Source organism: Narcine bancroftii, chromosome 1 (assembly GCF_036971445.1).
Source record: "Narcine bancroftii isolate sNarBan1 chromosome 1, sNarBan1.hap1, whole genome shotgun sequence".
In the NCBI taxonomy this organism is placed as follows: Eukaryota; Metazoa; Chordata; class Chondrichthyes; order Torpediniformes; family Narcinidae; genus Narcine; species Narcine bancroftii.
The window spans coordinates 227,451,064-227,477,101 of record NC_091469.1 but is presented as its reverse complement, the minus strand read 5'-3'; the positions used below and the strand labels follow the sequence as shown (position 1 = coordinate 227,477,101).

The 26,038-nt window shown below is 41.9% G+C and overlaps 1 protein-coding gene and 2 long non-coding RNA genes across 4 annotated transcripts in view; 1 reads left to right on the top strand and 2 right to left on the bottom strand.

The window, feature by feature from the left end:
* LOC138739800 (solute carrier organic anion transporter family member 3A1-like) overlaps positions 1 to 26,038 on the top strand; it is a 345,875-nt gene that overhangs the window by 187,510 nt on the left and 132,327 nt on the right. The gene's annotated exons all lie outside the window — the stretch shown is intronic.
* LOC138739792 (uncharacterized) lies at positions 864 to 13,429 on the bottom strand. The gene is made up of 3 exons (XR_011342424.1): positions 13,324 to 13,429; positions 8,940 to 13,140; positions 864 to 902 (listed from the first exon to the last, which is right to left on the bottom strand). It is a non-coding gene; the product is annotated as an uncharacterized lncRNA (long non-coding RNA).
* Positions 20,628 to 25,416, bottom strand: LOC138749875 (uncharacterized). Its single transcript, XR_011348911.1, has 3 exons — positions 25,188 to 25,416; positions 23,610 to 23,726; positions 20,628 to 21,153 (listed from the first exon to the last, which is right to left on the bottom strand). It is a non-coding gene; the product is annotated as an uncharacterized lncRNA (long non-coding RNA).

Below are 26,038 nucleotides of genomic sequence, written 5' to 3'. Positions count from 1 at the left end.
ATGCAGCAGACAACTTTCTACTCCATCACCCTGGATGAGAACAGCACACACCAAAAATAACTCTTTCAACATATTCAGTTGACCTGTCAAGGCAGCTGGCTGAATGAAAAAAGGTTGAAACATGTTGTGCAAGATAACGGCATTTGGTAACAACCTTGTGTGAATCCTGTCTTAAATCTTCTCAAGTGAAAAACAATTTGTTTCACAGCCCATTGTTAATACATGAAGGATTGGCTGTCAGTAAGTAAGTTTTCTCTTCCAGATGTTAATGTTGCAGCTCATTTTATGTGAGGTGTCTGAAAACCGAACACATTGCCAAGGTAGCACAGGGTCCTGAAATTTTCTTGCAAATTACCATACTTATGTGTGTTGTACAAATGAATTCACACAAAACGTATTCTTTAGCTATACAGAATGGCATATTTGGCCCATGAGTCCATGCTGCCCAATATACACCCAATTAACCTACACCCCCTCCCAGTGCATTTTGAACAGTTGGGGGGGGGGGAAACCGGAGCCCCTGGGGAAAACCCACACAGACGCTGGGAGAACATGCAAACTCCTTACTGATGGTGTGGGACTCGAATCCCCGTCCTGATCATTGGTGCTGTAAAGGAATTGCACTAACTGCTACACCAACCGTGGCACCTGCACAGTCTTTTTGAAAGAAAGCCTGAATGTTACTGAGTGGGACTAGTGGAATAATGGTTCGTGCAGACTGGAAGGGCTGAATGGCCTGTGTTGTGTACTGTAGTGTTCTATGGTTCTTTGGTTCTAATTATGAGGTGCTTAATTATTCAAATGTTTCTTTTATTGTCACACAATAAAAATGTAATATTTGCGCTATGCTTTAACTTTTGACTTTCTCCCAGTTTCACTGTCCGACAGGGTAACATGCAGTTCTGTAACAGAGTGCAATCAAAAAACATATTACTCACAACTACACACCACTCCCATGAATTTTGTTGGCATATGGTTTTTTTTAATACTTTGTTTTAAAGTTTGCATACATGTAGTATACATCCATCATTTTAAAACAAATTGTTACTGACTACAAAACAAATATATACCTCCTTCCCTTAAAAACGAAAACCCTCCCTAACCCCAATCCCCCCCAAAAAACAAATCAATCATTTCTTATACATGTTAATAACATATGGTAACACATTAAAGAAAAGAAGAAAAAAGAAAAGGAATTATAGAAATGCTAGATTGTACTAAGACAGGCCAGGGAGCACAGAGGACCTAACTATCAAATATTATCCGTGCTATCTGGCGAGGTCGTTGGGAACAGTGATTAGAAAAGAAGGAAACTAACCCACGGTACCTATCTTATGTACATATGGGCTCCATATTTGTAGGTATGTATCATTTTTATTTCTTAAATTATATGTAATTTTTTTCCGATGGAATTGGCTTTTGTATTTCCACATGTAATCTGTCGATTCCCAGATAAAAATTTGACTTCCAGGTATCTGCATTACATTTTCTTGCCTCTGCCAATACTATTTTCACAAACTTTCACTGAGTAGGTGAAAGGACCAGTTCAGGATTGGCTCCCTCAACATTCCCTAACCAAAATACATCAGGACTTTGTGGATATGAGATATTAGTAATTTGTTCCACCAAATCCCCTACTTTTACCCAAAATGGTCTTACTTTTGGACACATCCATGTGGAGTGCAGAAAGGTACCCTCCTCTGTACCACAAGTAAAACACTTATTTGATAAATCCAATTTTATTTTCTGCAGCTTATATGGTGTGATATATCTTTGGCTTGGCTTCGCGGACGAAGATTTATGGAGGGGGTAAATGTCCACGTCAGCTGCAGGCTCGTTTGTGGCTGACAAGTCCGATGTGGGACAGGCAGACACGGTTGCAGGGGAAAATTGATTGGTTGGGGTTGGGTGTTGGGTTTTTCCTCCTTTGTCTTTTGTCAGTGAGGTGGGCTCTGCGGTCTTCTTCAAAGGAGGTTGTTGCCCGCCGAACTGTGAGGCGCCAAGATGTACGGTTTGAGGCGATATCAGCCCACTGGCGGTGGTCAATGTGGCAGGCACCAAGATATTTCTTTAGGCTGTCCTTGTACCTCTTCTTTGGTGCACCTCTGTCACGGTGACCAGTGGAGAGCTCGCCATATAACACGATCTTGGGAAGGTGATGGTCCTCCATTCTGGAGACGTGACCCACCCAGCGCAGCTGGATCTTCAGCAGCGTGGACTCGATGCTGTCGCCCTCTGCCATCTCGAGTACTTTGATGTTAGGGATGAAGGCGCTCCAATGAATGTTGAGGATGGAGCGGAGACAACGCTGGTGGGAGCGTTCTAGGAGCCGTAGGTGATGCCGGTAGAGGACCCATGATTCGGAGCCGAACAGGAGTGTGGGTATGACAACGGCTCTGTATACGCTTATCTTTGTGAGGTTTTTCACTTGGTTGTTTTTCCAGACTTTATAGCGCCTTTGGAAGACTACACAATAGAGTCTGGAAAAACAACCAACTGTGATATATAATTGGTGTAAAAAAAATTATACTGTACTAATCTGTATCGCACATTAATTATGTTTGACATAACAGTCTCAACAAAAGTCCATCCAGAGTTGCTCTTGAATTGTAATATTCAGATCCTGTACCAAAAGCTGATTAGATTTACAGAGTCCCGGTTTACACGTTGCTCTCTGTAATAAAAGGTACATTGCAGAGGTAATTTTCCATATTGGCCCTCGTCAGACAAGTGTTTCCACTTCACTGCATGGCGGTAATAAACTTTCTGGTTCCAGTTTATCTTTTAAGAATTGCTTTATTTGAAAATAGCAAAAAAGCGTATTTCTAGATAATCCATATTTATTCCTCAGTTGAATAAAAGACATTAACTGACCATGTCTGTAGCAATCTTCTATTGTTTAATTCCTTTATCATACCACAATTTTGAAAAAAAGATCTTCTTGGGGGAAAAAGATATTGACTCTTTCTGGAACAGAGGGGTATAGGGTGGATATACCGCCCTTTGTCCCAATTTCCCCATCCATCTTATCCCAGGTATCTATAAATGTTTCAGTAAAGGTGTGTCTTTAGTTCCTAACATCATTATCCACCCTTGTTGATGATGGCTTTCACAGTATGTGAGGGCTGAATTGTTAGAGCGAGAACTTGCTGTGGAGTCAGAAAGGGGTAAAAGGCTTGGTCAGCTGTTTGCTCCCTCATGAGAATAGTCATAGCATGCCCAACGGGCAAAGGCTATTTGTATGCAGAACGGCACAGCTATCTATCAATATATGTATGCAATACTGCCTAAGAATTTGCCCCAAATAGACATATATCTTGTCAACATAAAAGTGGTGTCACATTCCATTTCAATACCTGCATACTCAGCTACCACACAGAAACAGAGGCGAGAGCTGAAGGTGAGCAGGAGGAAGTGTAAGGAAAATCCACAGGGCAAATATTTTAATGTTCTTTGTCTCAGCTTCCATTGAGGCAGGACCAGAAACTACCCAGTGGTGTGTAGGCTGCAGGTGAGCCTTGGGCTTCTTCCAAGGAAGGTAAACAAGAAAATCTGCAGAGGGTGGAGGCTGGTGCAGTGCACAGAAGTGCTGGAGAAAAGCAGGTCACATTGCATCCGTTGGAAGTAAATGGCATCAACCCCTGTGAACACAAGAAGTGCTACACTTGCACTTGCCCATCTTCCCTCACCACCATTCGGGCCCCAAATAGTCCTTCCAAGTGCATCCCGTGAATTGACAGGAGTCATTTACTCCATTTGTTCCTCCCAATGCAGCATCCTTTAATCACGGAGACTGGACGCAGAATGGGAGAATGTTTGTTGAGCCCCTTTGCTCTGCCTCTGCAAATGGGAACGGGAAAGACCTCCCAATGATTAACCATTTTAATTCCACGCACCATCATCGCGTTGACATGTTGCCACACAATTTAGAAGGGTGGTTAAGAAGGTGTATAGTGTGCTGGCCTTAATTGGTCGGGAGATTGGGTTCAGGATCCGTGAGGTAATGTGGCAGCTCTATAAAACTGGTTAGACCACACTTGGATTATTGTGTCCTGTTCTAGTTGCCTCATGACAGGAAAGATGTGGATGCTATAGAGAGGATGCAGAAGAGATTTACCAGGATGTTGCCTGGACTGGAGAACATACAGTATCTTGTGAAGCAATGTTGACCAAGCTTGGGCTTTTTCTTTTGGAGTGACAAAGGAGGAGAGGTGACTTAATTGAGATATGTAAGATTCTGAGAGGCATAGATAGGGTGGTCAGCCAGTAATATTCTCCTGGGGAAACAATAGGGAATACCAGAGGACATCTGGTAATAAGGTGAGTGGAGGAGGTTTAGGGGAGATGATAGAGTTAAGTTTATTACACTGAAGGAAAAGGGTGCCTGGAATACAATGCCAGGGGTGGTGGTGGAGGTTGGTAAAAAGGGACATTCAAAAGACTCAAATACAGGGATATGGAAGCAAGATAAATTGAGAGTTATGGGTGTGGGGTAGGAAAGGTTTAGATTGTGTAGAGTTCGTTGACATAGGTCGGCACAACATTGTGGGGTGTAACGTCTGTACTGTGTATGTTCAAAAATAAGACCATAAGACATGGGAGCAGAAATAGGCGATTCAGCCCATTGAGTCACCCTGCCATTTAATCATGAGTAGATTCATTTTCCCACACAGCTCCACTGCCTGGTGTTGTCCCCATAACCTTTGATGTCCTGGCTAATCAAGAACCTTAAATACACCCAATGACTAGGCTTCTACACCACCAAATTCCACAGATTTATCACCTTCTGCATCTTAAATGGATCTCTTTTGCCAAGCTCATCAATGCCAATCTGCACTTTCATGGCATGCTGAGTATCTCCAGCACTTTGACGTAATACTCCAGACCCCGGCACCTGCAGATTTTGTTGTTTACCTGTCTGTTGACACTAATCACATTCACCTGCATTTGGTCTATTTCACTCTATACCTAAGTATCAATCAAAATGCCTTTTAAACATTGCCATTGTACCTGTCTCACTGACTGCCTTTGGAAACTTGTAATAGATAGCAACGGTGACTGCGTAAAGAAAAACGCCCTTCAGATCTAGGATGGAGAAAGGTCATCACTCATCTGCTATCCTTTGGTTCAATTATAATTGCAGCAGTGGACAGGTGCATTGCTGAGCTGGAACTATTGAGCTTTGCTGAAGGTTGGTGGAAAGATTTGATCCATATTTTAACCTAGACGTACAGTAACTGTAAAAGGCTCTCTGGCCCATGAAGCAGTGCCACGCTTGTGATCAATTTAGCTATTAATCTGTGCTTCTTTGGAATGTGGGAGGAGAGCCTGGAAAAAAACACCCACAAGGTCATGAAGAGAACCTACAAACTACTCACAGAAAGCAGTGGATTTGGACCCCGTCACTCTAATGTGTTAACTGTTTTGCCCATTACAAACAGAGACAATATCAGATTTCTGTTGCACATATCCAGTAGACATCACAAGCAATAACAAGGCCTGTAATGATTAACTGACCCTCGGTAGAAATGTACCGTGGACTGATATGCGGCGATGTTGCAGGGTGTTGGGCATTTGGAGTTGGGGAAGATGCTTCCTGCTGCCAAATGCTGGTTTCTTTGTGTCATGTCATGATGTCCATTGTTGAGCTCAAATGTTAAATCAGTTTCAGGTTTATTGGCAGAGTACGAACGTGACATCACAAAGAGCCGTGAGATGCTTTATCCTGCGGGCGAGGCAGAATTACCACTTATTGGTAATGCAAAAAAAGTACTCAATGTACACGTGAACAAATTAAGAAATGTAAACGAACTGTGCATACAGAAAGAGAAAAAAATGTCAATAAAAGTAAGAGTCCTTCAACAAGTCCCTGATTGAGTTTGTCATTGAGGAGTCTGATGGTGGAGGGGGAGCAGCTGTTCCTGAGCCTGGTGATGTGTGTCTTGTGGCCCCTATACCTCTTTCCTGATGGTAACAGCGAAAACAGAGCGTGTGCTGGGTGGTGGGGGGGGCCTTGATGATTGCTGCTGCTCTCAGATGGCAGCGTTCCCTGTAGATGTTCTCGATAGTGGGGAAGGTTTTGACTGTGATATCCTGGGCTGAGCCTACTACCTTTTGCAGGGCTTTACGCTCACGGGCATTGGTGTCCCCATACCAGACCATGATGCAGCCGGTCAGCACAGTTTCTATCACACCTCTGTAGAAACTTGCCAGGGTTTCTGGTGTCATGCCAAACCTTCGCAAACTCCTGACATGCTTAATATGATTCAAACAGAAAACAGAGCAGTGCAGCAATGGGAACAGGCCCTTCAGCTCACAATGTCTGTGCTGAACATGATACAAAATTAAACTGATCCCATCTTCTTGTATATCTTCCACATTCCTTCATTCCCTGCAAGGTTCATTGAAACTGGCCACATGGGTAGATTGGGTGACAAAGAATGCACATGGTATCCTTGACTTCATTGGGTGGGGCAATGAGTATAAAAGTAAGGGGGTCTTGTTGCAGCTATATTAAACTTTGATGAGGCTGCACTTGGAATACTATGCATAATTCTTCATGCCCAATTACAGGAATGATGTGGAGTCTTTGGAAGGGATAGAGCAGAGATTTACCAGAGCGCTTCCTGGTTTAAGAGGGTATGAGTTATGGGGAGAGATTGGACAAATTTGGTTTGTTTACTCTGGGACATAGGTGACTTGATGAAGGTGTGTAAAATCACGTGAAGCCTTGACAAGGTGGACAGCCCAGGGTAAAAGATCCATATGCGAGAGCTGAATGTGAGCAGGAGGAAGTCTAAAGAAAATGTACAGGGCAAATATTTTAATTAAAGTAGTAGGCTATTGGAATAGGCTGCCAGGATAGTTGCAGAAGCAGAAACCATATGAGCATTAAAAAGGCTTTTAGATGGAAGCATGAATTTGAAGGGAAGGGTACCTACCAGGTGCAAGCAGCAGATTTTAAGTTTGATTGGGCATCATGTTCAGTGCAGATATGTGGGCCGTAGGGCCTGTACCTGTGCTGTTCTGGTTCTATATGTTCATGTACCGATATAAATGCCTCCTAAACATCGCTGTGGTATCGACTTCAACTACAAAATCTGTCTCCAAAACTCTTTTAATAGTTGATATTTACTCACTGAGAAAAAGACTATCTCGCCTCTTGATGCCTCTCATTATTTTATAAACTTCTCTCTTCAGCCCTCCAGAGAAATCAAGCAATAAGAGTAGGGGTGCCCACCTTGCTCATCTGGAGGGTTATGGAATGGGTGCAGGTCAGTGGGGCTAGCGGAATGATGTTTTGGCACCGACTAGAAAGGCTGAGTGGCCTGCTGTGGTGTTCTATGGTTGTGCTTTCTTTGCTGTTCAATAAGATCATGACTGACCACTTAAGACTACTTACCCACCTGTTCCCCAGAACCCTACATTCCCCTGCGTGACCTGTTGAGTTCCTCAAGTATTTTTGTGTTTACTCCAATCACACTGTTCTCAGAATTTTGTGTTTCACCCTAAATTCCCATATTTTTCAAAGTTCTATCTGCCTGTGTCTTAAATATATTTAATGAGGCAGTTCCTACTGCTTCATTGGACAGAGAATTCCATAGATTCAGTAATCTCTGGGGGAAGCAGCTTCTCCTTATCTGTCTTTAATCTATTCTGCCAAATCTTCAGACCGTGTCATTTCATTCTAGTCACACCTGCATGTGAAAATAACCTTCATCTTATCCATTCCTTTCACAGTTTCCCCCTCGTCCTTCTAAATGCTCAAGCTACTCAATCTCTCCTCAGGAGCAAAGCCCCCCCATTTCCAGTAGCAACCTCTGCACTGCCTCCCATTGTTGGCGTCAGGAGAGACCGTGGTTCTTGGCGACAAACTGCCGGTCAAGAACCTACTCATCCGTGTTGCGGGGGGGTGGGGGGGGGGGAAAGCAGGTGCCATAACTGCCATGGACTTCCTCTCTCTGCCGAGCTGTCACACGCTTTCAGACAAACACGTGTGCTTATATCACGTGGAGACAAAACCACGTGATTCATTTTTGTGATACCCCTTCCGATGGCGTCACCTGGTGCGGTCCACAACCCCCTGGTGATGCTAGTGCTGCGGGTGGGTGAGGGGCACAATACTCATTTGGTGGGGCATGGGCCATGAAATCTCCCCCCATGACTCTGACCCTACTGCCTCCATAACCAAATAACTTAAATCGAGCTGTTCATTGACTCGAGTTCAGCATTTAACATTGTCAAGCCAGCAAAACATATGATCAAAGTTAAGGATCTGGGTCCCTCTATTTCTTCATCGGCAACCCTCAATCATTGTGCATCAGCACAGGAACACCTCAAGGCTGCGTGCTTAGCCACCTATTTTATTCCTTTGACACCCATCACTGTGCAGCCAAGTTCAGCTCCAAATCTATCTCCAAATTTGACCAGCGTGGTTGGCCAAATAACTGGAATAAGGAAGAAAAATACCAAAATAAAATGATAATGGAAATGAGTTTATTTTCATCCACAGAGTACAATGCAAATGTACATCAATTTTTTAAAACTGAGATTAATAAAAATGCACGAGTTACTGATAACCAAAGCAAATCTGTAAGTATGTGTGTTGAGTATGAGCGATGGTGTCACGATATAATCTTGTGACTATAGGAATATCATCACAATTTACTGATAAAATCACAGAATTGACATGACTATTTGTGGGAGACCGTAAAACAGTCTACAAAATGAGTAGATAGCTTCCAGATGCAGTTCATTGCATAGAAATGTGAATTTGAGGGAAAAATACTGGATAAGAACATAGACTGAGAGATAAGAACCTAAGGTGGTGCTTATGTTCCATTTTAAAGCAAAGAATGGAATTGTAAGGCATTCAACAGCAAATGAATTCTGAGTACTGAATAGAAAATGCCAATATGCTTTTAAAATTTGTTCCATACCTTGGTCAAGTTGCTGATGGATCACTGTGCAAAATTTGGGACAGTCCATTTTGAGAATGATTGGAGTCCTTTGAAGAATTATTTGAAAGATTAGAAGTATGCCAGTGGTTAGATTTACAAAAAAATTCTTTTAAAAAATGGTTTCAACATTTTGGGCCTTTTTAACAGAAAGGAGAATAACGTTGAGTTTGGGAGGCTTTCAAAATTTCGGAAGCTTTTGCAAAGATAATCAAGGAAAGATTGTGCAGGTTACGAATGACCTGAATGACAAACGTCTGACCATATGAATCTGCCCATAAAGTTTAGAAACATTGTTGAAATATTTCATCATGTCTTTTTCATGACTGGTTACAGTTTGTACTCCATTACTTTAATTGAGGGTATCTTTAGGGAGTGTATTCAATGAAATGAAATAATTATAACAAGCATACATAGGGCATTATGGGTTATTATCAAAAAAAACAATTTCTGACTTGAGGAGTTTTTAGACATTTCTAGGAAATGCAACTCTTACATAGCCCTGGGAATTTCTGTTCTCCAATTTGGTCATTTGATTGCACAAAAGAATGTTTGATGAAACGACATCACAAGAGAAAGACAGAGCAGCCTAGAAATTGATGTGCATCTTTAAATGGAGGTCACAGGGTCGCTGGGATTACGGCATTAACTATTTCAGTCCTCCTGTAAAAGCCACTGAAAATTCCACAGGTGGGATTGGGAAGTCAGAAGGGAGAGAGGATGACAGTCAAATTATATGTAGGATTTGACACCAAATAAAATCTGCTGGAGGAACTCAAGGGTTCAAGCAGCATCAGTGGAAGAAAAAGAACGGTCAATGTTTTGAGCCGAAACTCTTCTTGATCAAGTGTTGGGAGGGTTGAGTACCATTTATTAAAATTAAGAGACTCAAGGACATGGAATAAGAGAGCAGAACCTGGATATTGGAGTCTTAGTTGGAAGATTGGACCAAAAATTCATTGGGAAGATCGTCAGAGGCATAGCCCATATAAGGCAGCACCTTTTTCCCCAGGGCAAGACTAGGAAACACTGGAGGTCATCTGTACAAGATGAGGAGAGGAAAGTTTAGGGGAGCTTTCAGGTGGAACTTTTTTTACCCAGAGAGTAATGTGTGCCTGGAATGTATTGCTGTGGATGGTGATGAAAGCTGGTACAGTTGGAGCATTTTAAAAAAAAATTTGGATGGGCACATGATGCAAGAAAAATAAAGGGTTATGGGTGTGAGGTAGAGAAGGTTTCGTTTGTTGAATAGGTTTCTGTAAGTTGGCATCTCAATGGAAAGGCAGTGACAACAAGTCGTTCTGGAAGAGATGGTATGCTTCAGTACAATATGATTTAATTTTCAGGGCAATGATCCAAAGGATTTGAAATTGCATCAGGCAGATAAGAAGATTTGCAATCAAAGTGAGATGATTCAACCTTAAAATGCTTCCAAGCATATTCTACCCTGCCAATGGATGAGGCAGAAGACTAATAGGTCTGTATGGGAATAGGAAGAGAAATTAAAATGTTTATCAACAGGGAGTTCCAGATAACATTTGAGGATAGAGTGGCAGTGTTCACCCAATCTGCATGGTCTCATCTCTCTAGAGGAGGCCACATCAAGAGCATCAAATGCAGTAAACTATGTTCTCTTCAAGAGACACCTATTGGTATGGTTTTTTTTGTGTGTGTGTGTGTGTGTGTGTGTGTGTGTGTGTGTGTGTGTGTGTGTGTGTGTGTGTGTGTGTGTGTGTGTGTGTGTGTGTGTGTGTGTGTGCGTGTGTGCACGTAGCAGGGTGGAGGTTGTTGCAGAGGACCTCTACAATAATTTGAAATGTACTGATGCAAAAGGATGCCACTAATATTCTAATATCCCACTGATGCCATGTTTCTTCAATCCATGAGACCAAGGATTTATAATACTAGTTGCAAAGATATTTAATTGAACAATTAATAATGAGGTGAGTTAAATTTGACATGCTACAAATGAACGGTCATGTTTCATTAATGAGACTGACTAGAAATAATGCAACTGCATAAAATTAAAGACTGTGTGGCGGCGCACCATTAGGCAGACGAACCGTCCCCACATGTCACGCACGCGGCGGGGCAGCCGGCCAAAATGGCACCGTGGGGGGGGTTTATCCCCGACCTCGTCACCTGGCTCAGAAGCCCACAAAGTCAGGGCCCCCAGCGCTCAACCAGGTCCGGGCTGGGAGCATAAGACCAGCCAGGCAGTCCTCAATAAACGAGTTTTTGCTCACTGAACTCAACCGGTCTGGTTGCGAGATCATTCAGTAAGCAGAGTAGCCGCCGCTCCAACTGAAAGATTTGGGGCAATTGAATGCTTTGATGTGATTAACCAGCACTCCCAACCTCTGACTGGCAACAAATGTTACAAAATATGTATTCGTTACTTTTGAGTGATTGAGTCTCTGGAATTGCAGTGTATTAAATAGACCTTGGCTACATTAACACTAATAGTTGTGTTACTTTGAACAAACCAAGAAAGATTTTTACACATGCTGAGAACTTGATAAAGAGTGCAAATAATTCAAATAACTTTTACTTAACTCATTATCTGGGCAATAAATAATGGTGTTCTTGTTCTGAATATAATGAAAGTAGAATGCAAATACAAAGCAGGAAATACCTGTTGATTTAGGCTGCCTGCTGGAATTTTCATACATGATTGGAGAATCATTAGTCTCACGATTTTACTTTCCCATTAGAGATGTGCGTTGACATTGGGGCAGGGAGAGAAAACTGAAGACTTGTTCAAATATATAAGGACCAAAAAAGAATTGAATGTTTAGTTACTCAATATATGTTTAACTGTTGAATACTGCGGATTTCATATGAGGCTTTAATTGAACATTTATAGTTGTTAAGATTGTCCACTGCATGGCTCATGTTGATTAATTTTCATTCTAATTTCAGTTTGCTGATTAGTGCCTAATATTTGACATAGGTAGTTAGACATTAGCCGAAATACATTAAAAAATTTGAGCCGGCAGTGACTATCACGGCACACAGTACATCCGTCTGTTGGTGCAGGAGATAGAGACAGCAGCTGTACAAACAGAGCTCAGGGTACCATCTGATGTTAATAGAAGCCTATGACTTTAAACAATGCTTGAGGATTAGATTCCTACATCCATTTGAAGGATGTGAGTTGTTAACTACTCAAAGAAACACACCTATCGACTGAAACCCACATCTGGAGTACATCATCGTTGGCATTGTTCCAATTATTTTGGGAAAGTTGGCACAAGATGTTTAAATTTGCCTCCAGCAGTCTAAAAAGACACGATTTTAAAATCTGACTGCACGTAAATGTCTTTTCATCAGGCCTTATCATTTTATTGGCTTCTTTCTTGCTTCCAAGTTTGGGTCATTAATCATTCTGCTAAAATTAAGTATGGCCATTATTTAAATGCTATAACAAATTGGCATTGGTCCTGCACTTTATCTTATTCTGCTATTTGCTTCTTGTTTTTAGTTCTGTTTAAGATTTTTAGCCACTATGTACCCGAGATGGATTTTTACCATGAGCAGCGAAACGGGTCAATTCTCAATTTCATATAGCCATTTGAAGTAGAGCAAGGTCTCAGTTACGGAGTAATGTATAATGATTTTAAAAAAAATTAATTAGTAAGAAGCCTTGGCAGAATGAACCTCGCTGTAGTGGAGTTTATTCAGGAGTATGATGGCTTTGAGATGAAACTGTAGTTCAGCTCATTGGTGTGATATTGCACACTTTTAACCTTCTCCCTGATTGGAGGAGGGTGAAGAGAGCGTGCCCAGGGTGTGATGGGCCCTTCAGTGCGTTGGCTGTCTTTTCTTGGCAGTGGGAGATGTACATAGATGAAGTTCATGGAGGGGAAAGAACTCAGAGCTGCATTCGCCACCTTCCACAGCTACTTCCAATCTTGAGCATAGCAGCTCCACTACCATGCTGTGATGCATGAAGTGAGTATGCTTTTGATGCGGGATCTGTAGAAATTGTTGAGGGACTTGAGGTACATGCCAAACTTCCCTGGACTTCTAATAAAGAACAGGCATTGATGTGCTTTGTTAACTATTGAGCCAACCTTGGTACCAGGTCACTAGACTTTCTTTCTCTTTCCTCTATCCCATCTCATCATTATGTGATACTTTGCCCACCACGGTGGTGTCAGTAGTGATTCTGAAGATGGAGCTGGAAGAGAATTTGGTGATACAACCATGAGTATAGCTAATAATGATAATGAGTTTATTGTCATATACATCAGTAGAATATACCTATGCTCCAAAATAATTTCTGCAGCCAAATTGGTAATTAAAAATAATATATATAAAATTTTAGTGGTAATAACTACAAAGCTCAAGAAACACAGCTTACCAGAGAAGAGTTAACGACAATCTGGTTTTTATTTTAAACAATCGCCGCTTCATAATGGGAGTGATGTAAGTGTACTTCATAAAGGGGAGTGATGTCAGCGCTTCATAAAGAGGAGTGATGTAAGTGTACTTCATAAAGGGGAGTGATGTCAGCGCTTCATAAAGAGGAGTGATGTAAGTGTACTTCATAAAGGGGAGTGATGTCAGTGTACGTCATAAAGGGAAGTGATGTCAGTGTACTTCATAAAGGCGAGTGACATCATCGCTTCGTAAAGGGGAGTAATTTCAGCCTTTCATAAAGGGGAGTGATGTCAGTGTACTTCATAAAGGGGAGTGATGTCAGGGCATCTTAGAGAGGAGTGATATCAGCGCTTCATAAAGGGGAGTGATGTCAGCGCTTCATAAAGGCGAGTGATGTCAGTGTACTTCATAAAGGGGAGTGATGTCAGTGTACTTCATAGAGAGGAGTGATGTCAGGGCATCTTAGAGAGGAGTGATATCAGCGCTTCATAAAGGGGAGTGATGTCAGCGCTTCATAAAGGCGAGTGATGTCAGTGTACTTCATAAAGGGGGGTGATGTCAGTGTACTTCATAGAGAGGAGTGATGTCAGGGCATCTTAGAGAGGAGTGATATCAGCGCTTCATAAAGGGGAGTGATGTCAGCGCTTCATAAAGGCGAGTGATGTCAGTGTACTTCATAAAGGGGAGTGATGTCAGTGTATGTCATAAAGGGAAGTGATGTCAGTGTACTTCATAAAGGCGAGTGACATCATCGCTTCGTAAAGGGGAGTAATTTCAGCCTTTCATAAAGAGGAGTGATGTCAGTGTACTTCATAGAGAGGAGTGATGTCAGTGTACGTCATAAAGGGGAGTGATGTCAGTGTACTTCATAAAGGGGAGTGATGTCAGTGTACGTCATAAAGGGAAGTGATGTCAGTGTACTTCATAAAGGCGAGTGACATCATCGCTTCGTAAAGGGGAGTAATTTTAGCCTTTCATAAAGGGGAGTGATGTCAGCGCTTCATAGGGAGGAGTGATGTCAGCGCATCTTAGAGAGGAGTGATATCAGCGCTTCATAAAGGGGAGTGATGTCAGCGCTTCATAAAGGCGAGTGATGTCAGTGTACTTCATTCATAAAGGGGAGTGATGTCAGTGTACTTCATAAAGAAGAGTGATGTCAGTGAACTTCATAAAGGGGAGTGATGTAGTGTAATTCATAAAGGCGAATGATGTCAGTGTACTTCATAAAGAGGAGTGATGTCAGTGCTTCATAAAGGGGAGTAATGTCAGTGCTTCATAAAGGGGAGTGATGTCAGTGTACTTCATAAAGGGGAGTGATGTCAGCGCTTCATAGAGAGGAGTGATGTCAGTGTACTTCATAAAGGGGAGTGATGCCACTGTACTTCATAAAGGCGAGTGACATCATCACTTTGTAAAGGGGAGTAATTTCAGCCTTTATAAAGGGGAGTGATGTCAGTGTACTTCATAAAGGGGAGTGATGTCAGCGCTTCATAGGGAGGAGTGATGTCAGCGCATCTTAGAGAGGAGTGATATCAGCGCTTCATAAAGAGGAGTGATGTCAGTGTACTTCATAAAGGGGAGTGATGTGGAGGAGTCACGTGATGGAGTAGTGGCCGGACGGTGAACTCCAGCCCTCTCCAGAAAAGTCGGGAAAAACAAGAGAAAACACAAAGGCACAGAAATAAAAGTTACAGAAAAGTGAGTATAAAGGTGGAAAGAAGATGGCGACAAAAAAAGAAAAGTCGAAAGCAACGGTAAGAAGAGAGGAAGAGAAGACAAAGGAGGAAAAAGGTGAAGGCCTTACCTGTCCGAAGAGGCCCGCTGCGGAGAGAGAAACCCGCTCCCTCAGGTCGGTAAATAATGGACTACAAAAATGGCTCGCAGAGCCGAGCAAAAGTGCGCAACCGCGCATGCGCGAAACTTCGCGCATGCGCGATGCGAATGAAAAAAAACACACCGACGGGAGGGGGGACCAGCTGGGGAGTCGATCTCCACAGCCGGCAACGACAGCTGCAGAACACCTGCAGCAAGAGGAGACCACAGAAGACAATAGAAACAAGAAAGAAGAGGAGGAAAGGGCAACAAAGAAACAACAGATGGTCAACCCAGAGGAAGAAGAAGAGGAAGAGTATGGTGAAATAGAAGAAGAAAAGATAGGCAAGGTAAAGGATATACTTGCTCTTATTAAAGGATACATGGAGTCATTTAAAGAATGGCAAACACAGGAATTTAAGGATTTAAGAAAAAGAATAAACAACACAGAAGAGAAAATAATTAAAATGGAGATGACCTTAACAGAAATGGGAAAAAAAATGGACAAGATGGAAGAGCGGGCAGTAGCAGCAGAAATGGAGGTAGAAGACTTAAAAAAGAAATTGGAGAAATCTAATAAAAAAACTAAAGAGACACAAGAACTACTAGCTCAAAAAATAGATACAATGGAAAACCATAACAGAAGAAATAACATAAAGATAGTGGGCCTTAAGGAAGATGAAGAAGGCAAGAATATGAGGGAGTTTATAAAAGAGTGGATCCCTAAGACCCTAGGATGTCCAGAACTACAGCATGAAATGGAAATAGAAAGGGCACATAGAGTATTGGCCTCTAAACCACAACCACAACAAAAACCAAGATCTATTGTAGTAAAATTCCTAAGATATACTACAAGAGAAAAGGTACTGGAGAAGACAATGGAAAAAGTAAGAGAGGGCAACAAACCACTGGAGTATAAAGGGCAAAAAATCTTCATTTATCCAGATATAAGTTTTGAACTCCTAAAGAAGAGAAAAGAGTTCAATACAGCAAAGGCGATTTTATGGAAGAAAGGGTATAAATTTATACTAAAGCATCCAGCGGTATTGAAAATATTTATTCCAGGACAACAAAACAGACTATTCTCGGATCCAGAAGAAGCACGAAAATTTGCAGAACAATTACAAAAATAGACTGAGGGATGAAGACGGGTAATGAGAGTAAAAATGATCACGATTGATATGTATGCAGGTAAAGAGGTATAAGAGTGAATAGAGACAATGTGCATACGTGAATGTATCTGTACTTAGAGGAAAATATAGATAGTATAGACAAGAATTAATAAGGGAAGGTAATGGAATAGAGAGAATAAGGAGGGAATTAAAAGAGGGACCTTTGTGACATATGAAAAGTGAAATCTTTTCTGGGGGAGGCGGGGTGGGGGGAAATAGCGGTCACTGCAAAATCAGTTGACGCTTGCGAGTGGATTCGCAAATCCAAATGGAGAGGGGAGATGTGGTTGTCCGACAAGGGATAAAGGACAACTCAGGAGGTGAAGGGGAGATTGGGGATAAATAAGATAGAAATAGGAGAATAAGGAAAATGTTAGATGTTGTAGGAATGTTGTCTTATAAAGAGTTGAAAATAAGAAAACAGAAATGGAAAAGGAGGAAAGGTAATGATGGAAAAACGGAAAGAGAAGATAAACAAAATATAAAAGGGCTACGCTGAACTATATGTCTTTAAATATTAATGGAATACATAACCAAATTAAAAGGAAGAAACTACCAAATTTAAATGAATAAATGTATTCCATTAGAAAAAATAACATATTGGTTAAGAAATAATATTGAAATATTCGTACAAGTATAGGAGCCTTACATTAAATACAATAGCGAAAACCTACCGGGGACAAACATTACCTAAGTTGATGGAAGGAGAAGGAAAGAAAAGAATGGACTCAGTAGAATTTCTGGTGTAATTTTGTTGAATGACAACATTGTCTGACTGGCTTAATGCAACCTAGATTGTATACCTAAAATGGATGAGAGGGGGGGGTGGGGGGGTGGTTTGGGAGGAAAGGGGGGGGGAGAAAAAGTCACTGTATATGTGTGAAAAAGAAATAGTGTATATCATGGCTAATGTGATTTATGGTGTGAAAAATAAAAAAATTTAAAAAAAAAAAAGATAGTGGGCCTTAAGGAAGATGAAGAAGGCAAGAATATGAGGGAGTTTATAAAAGAGTGGATCCCTAAGACCCTAGGATGTCCAGAACTACAGCATGAAATGGAAATAGAAAGGGCACATAGAGTATTGGCCTCTAAACCACAACCACAACAAAAACCAAGATCTATTGTAGTAAAATTCCTAAGATATACTACAAGAGAAAAGGTACTGGAGAAGACAATGGAAAAAGTAAGAGAGGGCAACAAACCACTGGAGTATAAAGGGCAAAAAATCTTCATTTATCCAGATATAAGTTTTGAACTCCTAAAGAAGAGAAAAGAGTTCAATACAGCAAAGGCGATTTTATGGAAGAAAGGGTATAAATTTATACTAAAGCATCCAGCGGTATTGAAAATATTTATTCCAGGACAACAAAACAGACTATTCTCGGATCCAGAAGAAGCACGAAAATTTGCAGAACAATTACAAAAATAGACTGAGGGAGGAAGACGGGTAATGAGAGTTAAAATGATCACGACTGATATGTATGTGGGTAAAGACAAAAATAGACTGAGGGATGAAGACGGGTAATGAGAGTAAAAATGATCACGATTGATATGTATGCGGGTAAAGAGGTATATGAGTGAATAGAGACAATGAGCATACATGAATGTATCTGTACTTAGAGGAAAATATAGATAGTATAGACAAGAATTAATAAGGGAAGGTAATGGAATAGAGAGAATAAGGAGGGAATTAAAAGAGTGACCTTTGTGACATATGAAAAGTGAAATCTTTTCTGGGGGAGGCGGGGTGGGGGGAAATAGCGGTCACTGCAAAATCAGTTGACGCTTGCGAGTGGATTCGCAAATCCAAATGGAGAGGGGAGATGTGGTTGTCCGACAAGGGATAAAGGACAACTCAGGAGGTGAAGGGGAGATTGGGGATAAATAAGATAGAAATAGGAGAATAAGGAAAATGTTAGATGTTGTAGGAATGTTGTCTTATAAAGAGTTGAAAATAAGAAAACAGAAATGGAAAAGGAGGAAAGGTAATGATGGAAAAACGGAAAGAGAAGATAAACAAAATATAAAAGGGCTACGCTGAACTATATGTCTTTAAATATTAATGGAATACATAACCAAATTAAAAGGAAGAAACTGCCAAATTTAAATGAATAAATGTATTCCATTAGAAAAAATAACATATTGGTTAAGAAATAATACTGAAATATTCGAACAAGTATAGGAGCCTTACATTAAATACAATAGCGAAAACCTACCGGGGACAAACATTACCTAAGTTGATGGAAGGAGAAGGAAAGAAAAGAATGGACTCAGTAGAATTTCTGGTGTAACTTTGTTGAATGACAACATTGTCTGACTGGCTTAATGCAACCTAGATTGTATACCTAAAATGGATGAGAGGGGGGGGGTGGGGGGGTGATTTGGGAGGAAAGGGGGGGGGGAGAAAAAGTCACTGTATATGTGTGAAAAGGAAGTAGTGTATATCATGGCTAATGTGATTTATGGTGTGAAAAATAAAAAAATTAAAAAAAAAATAAAATAAAGGGGAGTGATGTCAGTGTACTTCATAAAGGGAAGTGACGTCAGTGTACTTCATTCATAAAGGGGAGTGATGTCAGTGTACTTCATAAAGGGGAGTTATGTCAGCGCTTCATAGAGAGGAGTGATGTCAGTGCTTCTTAGAGAGGAGTGATATCAGCGCTTCATAAAGGGGAGTGATGTCAGCGCTTCATAAAGAAAAGTGATGTCAGTGTACTTCATAAAGGGGAGTGATGTCAGCGCTTCATAGGGAAGAGTGATGTCAGCGCATCTTAGAGAGGAGTGATATCAGTGCTTCATAAAGGGGAGTGATGTCAGCGCTTCATAAAGGGGAGTGATGTCAGCGCTTCATAAAGAGGAGTGATGTCAGTGTACTTCATAAAGGCGAGTGATGTCAGTGTACTTCATAAAGGGGAGTGATGTCAGTGCTTCATAAAGAGGAGTGATGTCAGTGTACTTCATAAAGGGGAGTTATGTCAGCGCTTCATAGAGAGGAGTGATGTCAGCGCTTCTTAGAGAGGAGTGATATCAGCGCTTCATAAAGGGGAGTGATGTCAGCGCTTCATAAAGGCAAGTGATGTCAGTGTACTTCATAAAGGGGAGTGATGCCACTGTACTTCATAAAGGCGAGTGATATCAGCGCTTCATAGAGAGGAGTGATGTCAGTGTACTTCATAAAGGGGAGTGCTGTCGGTGTACTTCATAAAGGGGAGTGATGTCAGCGCTTCATAGAGAGGAGTGATGTCAGCGCATCTTAGAGAGGAGTGATATCAGCGCTTCATAAAGGGGAGTGCTGTCGGTGTACTTCATAAAGGGGAGTGATGTCATTGTGCTTCATAAAAGGGAGTGACGTCAGCGCTTCATAAAGGGGGGTGAAGTCAGTGCTTCACAAAGGGGAGTGATGTCAGTGCATCTCATGAAGGGGAGTGACGTCAGCGCCTCATAAAAGGGAGTGATGTCAGCGCGGCTTATAAAGGGGAGTGATGTCAGCGCAACTCACAAAGGGGAATGATGTCAGCACTTCTTACAAAGGGGAGCGAAGTTAGCTCGCTGCAAATTTATTGCCTTTCTGGCAACATGCCAGCAGGGAAGCAACGCAGTCCGTCAATGGACACGGTTCTGCAAAAGCGGGCTTCTCTTGGACAAAGAAAAGGGATCCCACTCTGTGCTGGCCACTCGGGGTGGCGATTCTGCCTGTCCAGCTGTGCGGCCGCTCGGTCCACCACAAAATATACATTATTCATTCTTTAATTAATTAAAACAATTAAAATATGCATTATTTGTTATTCAATTAATAGTTCAGATATAAGATTCCATAAGTTATGGGGACATTTATGACTCATTATCTTACTTTATAATTTTACTCCAATGTAATTAAATTGTCTGACTTGTATCTTTCCACATTGCTTATTATTTTTGTAATGTTCGTTTTTCTTTTTATGCCAATCATATATATAGCATCTGGCAACAGGGTTGGGTAAGGGGGTTTGAGTTTTCTCCCTCTACTATTTTCTTCATTCCTTTTTTTTATATTATTACTTCTTTTTCCAAAACAGATATATACTTTTTAGAATACGAATTATGGATATCATTTACAATTTATGTATGTTAGTGTTATGCGGAATATCTTATTTGGTTTGTGTAAATGTCCATATTATCTTAATGAATTGTACTTTTTTAAATATGTTCTTTATTAAAATCAATAAAAATAATTTCAAAATAAATAATATACATTAAATTACCCTAGTACAGAAAGAGATTATAGATAAATGATAATCTATTTTCCAATTAGTACAAGCAAAAGAAAAGTGGTGTTTCAATTGTACAATAGAGGGAGCACAGTAGGGGACGAAATACACATCTGTGAGTAATGCCAGAGTTGGGCATGATCATAGAGGATATGTTATCCATTTTCACTGATTGTAGTCTGTTAGACAGAAAGTCAAGGATCTAGTTTTAGAGGGGTTGGGGCTGTTGATACCTAGATCCTGAAGTTTGGCATTGAGGTTGCTATGAACTATGGTATTCAAGGTGGAACTATGGTCTGTGAATGGAAATCTAACACAGGTGTCCTGTCGTCCAGGTGTTCTAGGGCCGAGTAGAGACCTGCAGAGATGGCATCTGCCTTGGGTCTGTTTGGATGGTAGACATATTGACATGGGTCAAGATTTGCTGTTAGGATGGAGTTCATGTGAGCCTTGACCAGCCTCGCAAAATGTTTCACGGGGGTGGATGTCCGAGTCATTGTTCAGGTGTCATTTAGGTCCTATATTGTGGTGTTCATCAGTACTGATGGTGGTCTTCTTAAAGGAAATGGGAACTACTGTCTGTTGCAGAAAGAGAGATTAGAGATATCAGTACATACACCCTCCTTGATGTGCTCCAGCTCTCAGGACATACCTATCCCAGCACAGTCACTTTAAATTTTAAACTTCAATTTAAATTTGGATATACAGGTTGGTAACTGGCCATTTTTGCCCATAAGCCTGTGCTGTCCAAGTTACACCCAATTAACCTACAACTCTCGGTATGTTTCGAACAGAGGGAGGAAACTGGAGCCTCTAGTAAACCTACACAGACACAGGGAGAATGAACAAAATCCTTACAGACAGTGTGTGATTCAAACCCCGGTCCTGATCACTGGTGCTGTAAGGGCATTGTGCTAACCACTACGCCAGCCATACCACCCAACTATGTGGGTTCTCTTGCTAGAAGGCTCATCTCACTTGAGCAACAGTTATAGTAGTTGATGTGGAGGTCACCTCCCCAATGGCCTTGTGTTTAAAGTAATCATTGAATAGCTGACTGGGGGGTGTTCCGCTGTTCCAGACAATGATGCCCAGCTTTGCATGTACTCCATGATAGCATGCACACTCAGCCATCATTCTCTTGGGACTCAAGCTTGATACAACATCACCTCTTGGATTCTCTGGTGGCATCTTGGAAATTGTACTTGCATTTCTTGTAGAGGGCATTTCTTGTCTTGAATATCCATTGTCTCAGGTAGGTCCATTGTTTCTGCCTGCTCTTGTCCCACTGAACTAGTTTCATCTTAGCTTGACTGTATTTTTTTCACTCCTGGCCCAATCGCTTCTCAGCTACATCTGCGACACCTCACATGCCCTCCATCTCCTCAATGAGCAGGTTTCTGTAGCCAGATGGCTGCATCTTCACGATGGATGTCCAATCCCTTTATACGTTCATCCCCCACACAGAAGGTCTGAAAGTACTTTGCTCCTTCCTGGACCAGAGACCCGACCAGTCTCCCTCTACATCCACCCTCCCCTCCCTGGCAGAACTTGACCTCGATCTAAATACCTTCTCCTTTGACTCATCTCACTTCCTCCAAATTAAAGGAGTAGCCATGGGTACCTGCATGGGTCCCAACTACACCTGCCTATTTGTGGGCTTTGTGGAGCAATCCATGTTGCAAGCCTGCACAGGCAAGACTCCATAACTCTTTCTCCGGTATATCAATGACTACATCGGACCTGCCTCATGCACCCATGATGAGCTTGTCAACTTCATCCACTTTGTGTCCAACTTCCACCCTGATCTCAAACTCACCTGTTTCATCTCCAATAACACTCTCCCCTTCCTGGATCTCTCTGTCTCCATCTCGGGAGACAAACTTTCCATCGACATATATTACAAACCCACTAACTCCCAACTACCTTGACTACACTTTCTCGCACCTTGTCCCCTGTAAGGATTCCATCCCCTTTTCTCAATTTCTCCGTCTCCCCCATATCTGTTCCCAAGATGAGGTCATCCAGTCCAGATCTTCCGAAATGTGTGCCTTCTTCCCCTCCACCACCATCAACTCGGGCCTCACCCACATTTCCTCGATTTCCCACTCATCTGCCCTGGCCCCCTCTGCCCCTAGATGCAACCAACATAGAATCCCCTCATCCTCACCTACTACCCCACTAGCCTCTGCATCCAAAACATTATCAGCTGGAATTTCTGGCACTTGCTATAGAATCCTACCACCAGACACATTTTTCTTCTCCTCCCTTCTTGGCCTTCCGCAGGGACTGTTCCCTCCATGATTACCTCTTGCACTCATCCCTTCCCACCTATCCCTCCCCCCGGTGCCTTCCTCTGTGGCCGCAGGTTGTGCAACACTTGTGCACTCACACCTCCTCCTGCACAATAGTCTGGGGCCCCAAACAGGCTTTTCAAGTGAAGCCACACCTCACTTGTATAGTGAGGATTCACTTACTGCATCCGTGCTCCCTTTGTGGCATTCTCTACATCGGAGAGACTGGTAGCAGACTGGGAGATCGCTTCGCTGAGCACCTCTTCTGCAACCACAGCGACCTCCCAGTAGCCAATCATTTCAATTCCGAGTCACGCTCCCAGATTCATGTCTGTCCATGGCCTTTTGCACCACCCTGTCCTGACCACCCGCATATTGGAGGAACAACACCTTATCTTCCATCTGGAAATCCTCCAGCCAAATGGCATTAATATTGACTTCTCTGCTTTCTACTAAACCTGTTCACCCTTTCTTTCCCCTTCCCCTTTCCTGTCTTTCCACTTCTAACCTCCCTTCCCCCCTTACCCACTAATCCCTCCCCCTCCTCATTGCTGCTGTCCCCTCCCTCCCCTCATCCACCAATCATCTCCTGCCTTTGCCACCACCCCCCCCAACCTTTTGTTCAGACGCCTGTGATATTTTCTCATATGTTGATGAAGGGCTCAAGCTTGAAACACCGGTCCTGCTACATAAAGGACATTGTTTGACCTGCTGAGCTTCTCCAGCATTTTACTTGAATACCTGGAACTTGGCCTTCAGCAGCGAGTCTACTTGGTTTATCCACAGATCCATTGTCATTCATTGTGGCGGTTTCTGAGGAGCTATTCGCCTATTTCAGGACAAGTTGAAGTAAGCATTCTAAAAGAAATTAATTGCAACAAAGAGAATTAAATGAACGGGAACCCATTGATACAAGAGGTTGGAATGCAGGATCATCAACCCAACCATTTCTAGGAATCTGTCAAAAAAGTAAAAGGGAGATTAAGTGTTAACTTTTCAGATTGATGATAAAGGCCATTAATTCTAATTCTTTCCCCATTTTCTGCTTTTACATTTGTCTATTCTAGTAATTATCCTTGAAATGAATCTTGATTACAAAGCCTTCTGGGCTTCTAGCTGTAGCTTTCTCAATTTTATCAATATGGCAGTAATTCTGCCTTTGACCATTCCTCTCTTCTTCCTTCAAAGCAACAATATTCCCCGGCTGTCACAAATTGCTACTTCAATCTGTTGGAAAACTGGCATGTGGACAACAGAAATGTCCCATAAACACGCAAGCTCGTCGGACTTGTTGAGCTTAGTTTTAACGTTATTAGCAGTAACAACTGAAATGTACAAAATAAAGATTTTCAACCAACCTTCTCCAACTGTACCGTCCTGCCTTCAGGCAATGAAGCCCTCAGCAAGCACTCAGACAAATAAGGACACTTCCCATATAATGGAAGCCTTTTGTCAGGCTTCAACGGGAAGGCTCACCATTTTTAATTTTTAAAAATAATTTAGACATACAGGCCACTTCGGCCCACGACTCCGTGCTGCCTAATTTACACCCCATCAACCTACACCCTCGGTACATTTCAGGTGAGAGGAAACCGGAAAACCCACACAGACGAGTGGAGAACATTCAAACTCCTTACAGACAGCGTGGGAGTTGAACCCTGGTCCCGATTGCTAGGGCTGTAAAGCCAACCATGGTGCTACCTCTGCTCTTAGTGCAACCTCCCAGAGAAAACATTGAAGGGATACTGCGCCTCCATTAAATCTTCAAATCCACTGGCAGAATGAGCAAAATAATATTGGAATCCTCTCCCAAACTAAAATCCCCAGCGTAAAAACATTAATTACACCAACTTGGCTTTGACAGTCAGCATCAGATGTCCTGAAAGAGACAGGCACCATAAGAGATTACCAAGTGGGCAGAAGATTCATTTTCTTAAAGCCATCATGCAAAGAAATGTAATATTCTCTCTGTCTTGTGACTGCTCAAAACAAAGCAGGAGCATCCAGAATGACATTGGAAACCACGAATCTCTTCATCAAGAGCACATGGTCGACCAGCATAGAAAGTGAAATGAGCGCACCAACACCAATGCCAATTGCACCCCCATAACTGAGCTACCTGTGACAGGCTGTGGAGGTCTCTCACAAGCTACCTCTGAACTGACAAATCTGGAGTGGAAGCCAGTTATCCTTCATTCCAAAGGATTCTTAGTCACGCAAATAAGAACTGGTGTTTTAGTAAAGCAGTCGATTAATGACGAAGCAATAAGTACAGGCCTTTATGCCCATGCATAAAATAACCCCCAGTTATTGGCTTACCTCCCCAGGAATGCTGCTCGAAGCTGTTATAATCAAAGTGCAAAAAAAAAGAAATTTTCAGGATTGAAACACATCTTAACTGAAAGTGGTTTCAATGCGGTAATTGTTCAGACTATCTTCGACTGTGAGGAAGTATCCTTACCTCAGATCTCATAAGTAACTTCTGTTATGCACTACACTAGAGTTTATAATTGGGCCTGGTACAGACAAACACATGAATCAGGAATGAAGGTTGACCATCCCCAGAGTCCTCAAGGTGGCTTTGTCATTTAGTTTGTACGTGCCTGATCTAACTGTAACCTCAACTCCGCATTTCTGTCCATTCACGGCAACCTTTTACCCACCCAATCCCCTGCATGCATTATTTAAATATTTTATGACTTGGCGTTTCATCACCCTTTGAGAAAGGAAGTTTCACAGGCAGTTCCGAAAGAAAAAGCTTTACTTCATGAATAAAATAGTTGATCCCTTATTTTGAAACAGTTATTCTCGCTTCTCTATTCTCCTGCAAGAGGAAACATCCTTGCCACCTCCACCCTTTCAATAACTGTCAGGACTTTACATGCTTCAGTCATCCCCTGACACCCCAGCAGACAGTTCAGTATTTCCTCATAAGGCAACCTGTCTATTCCAGCAATTGGTTTAGTAAATGCTCACTGATCTCCTTCAACACATTTAGCATCCTTTCCTAAGTAAGGGGGCTAATATTGTACATGCATATGGCAAAAATAACATGGCTACTTTTGTGCTCCATTCCTCTGGCAATAAATTGCAGTCACTGTGCACTAGCTCTTTGGGACTCATGTGCTTAGACATTCAGATTCCCCTGCATCTCAAGGCTCTGCAAATAT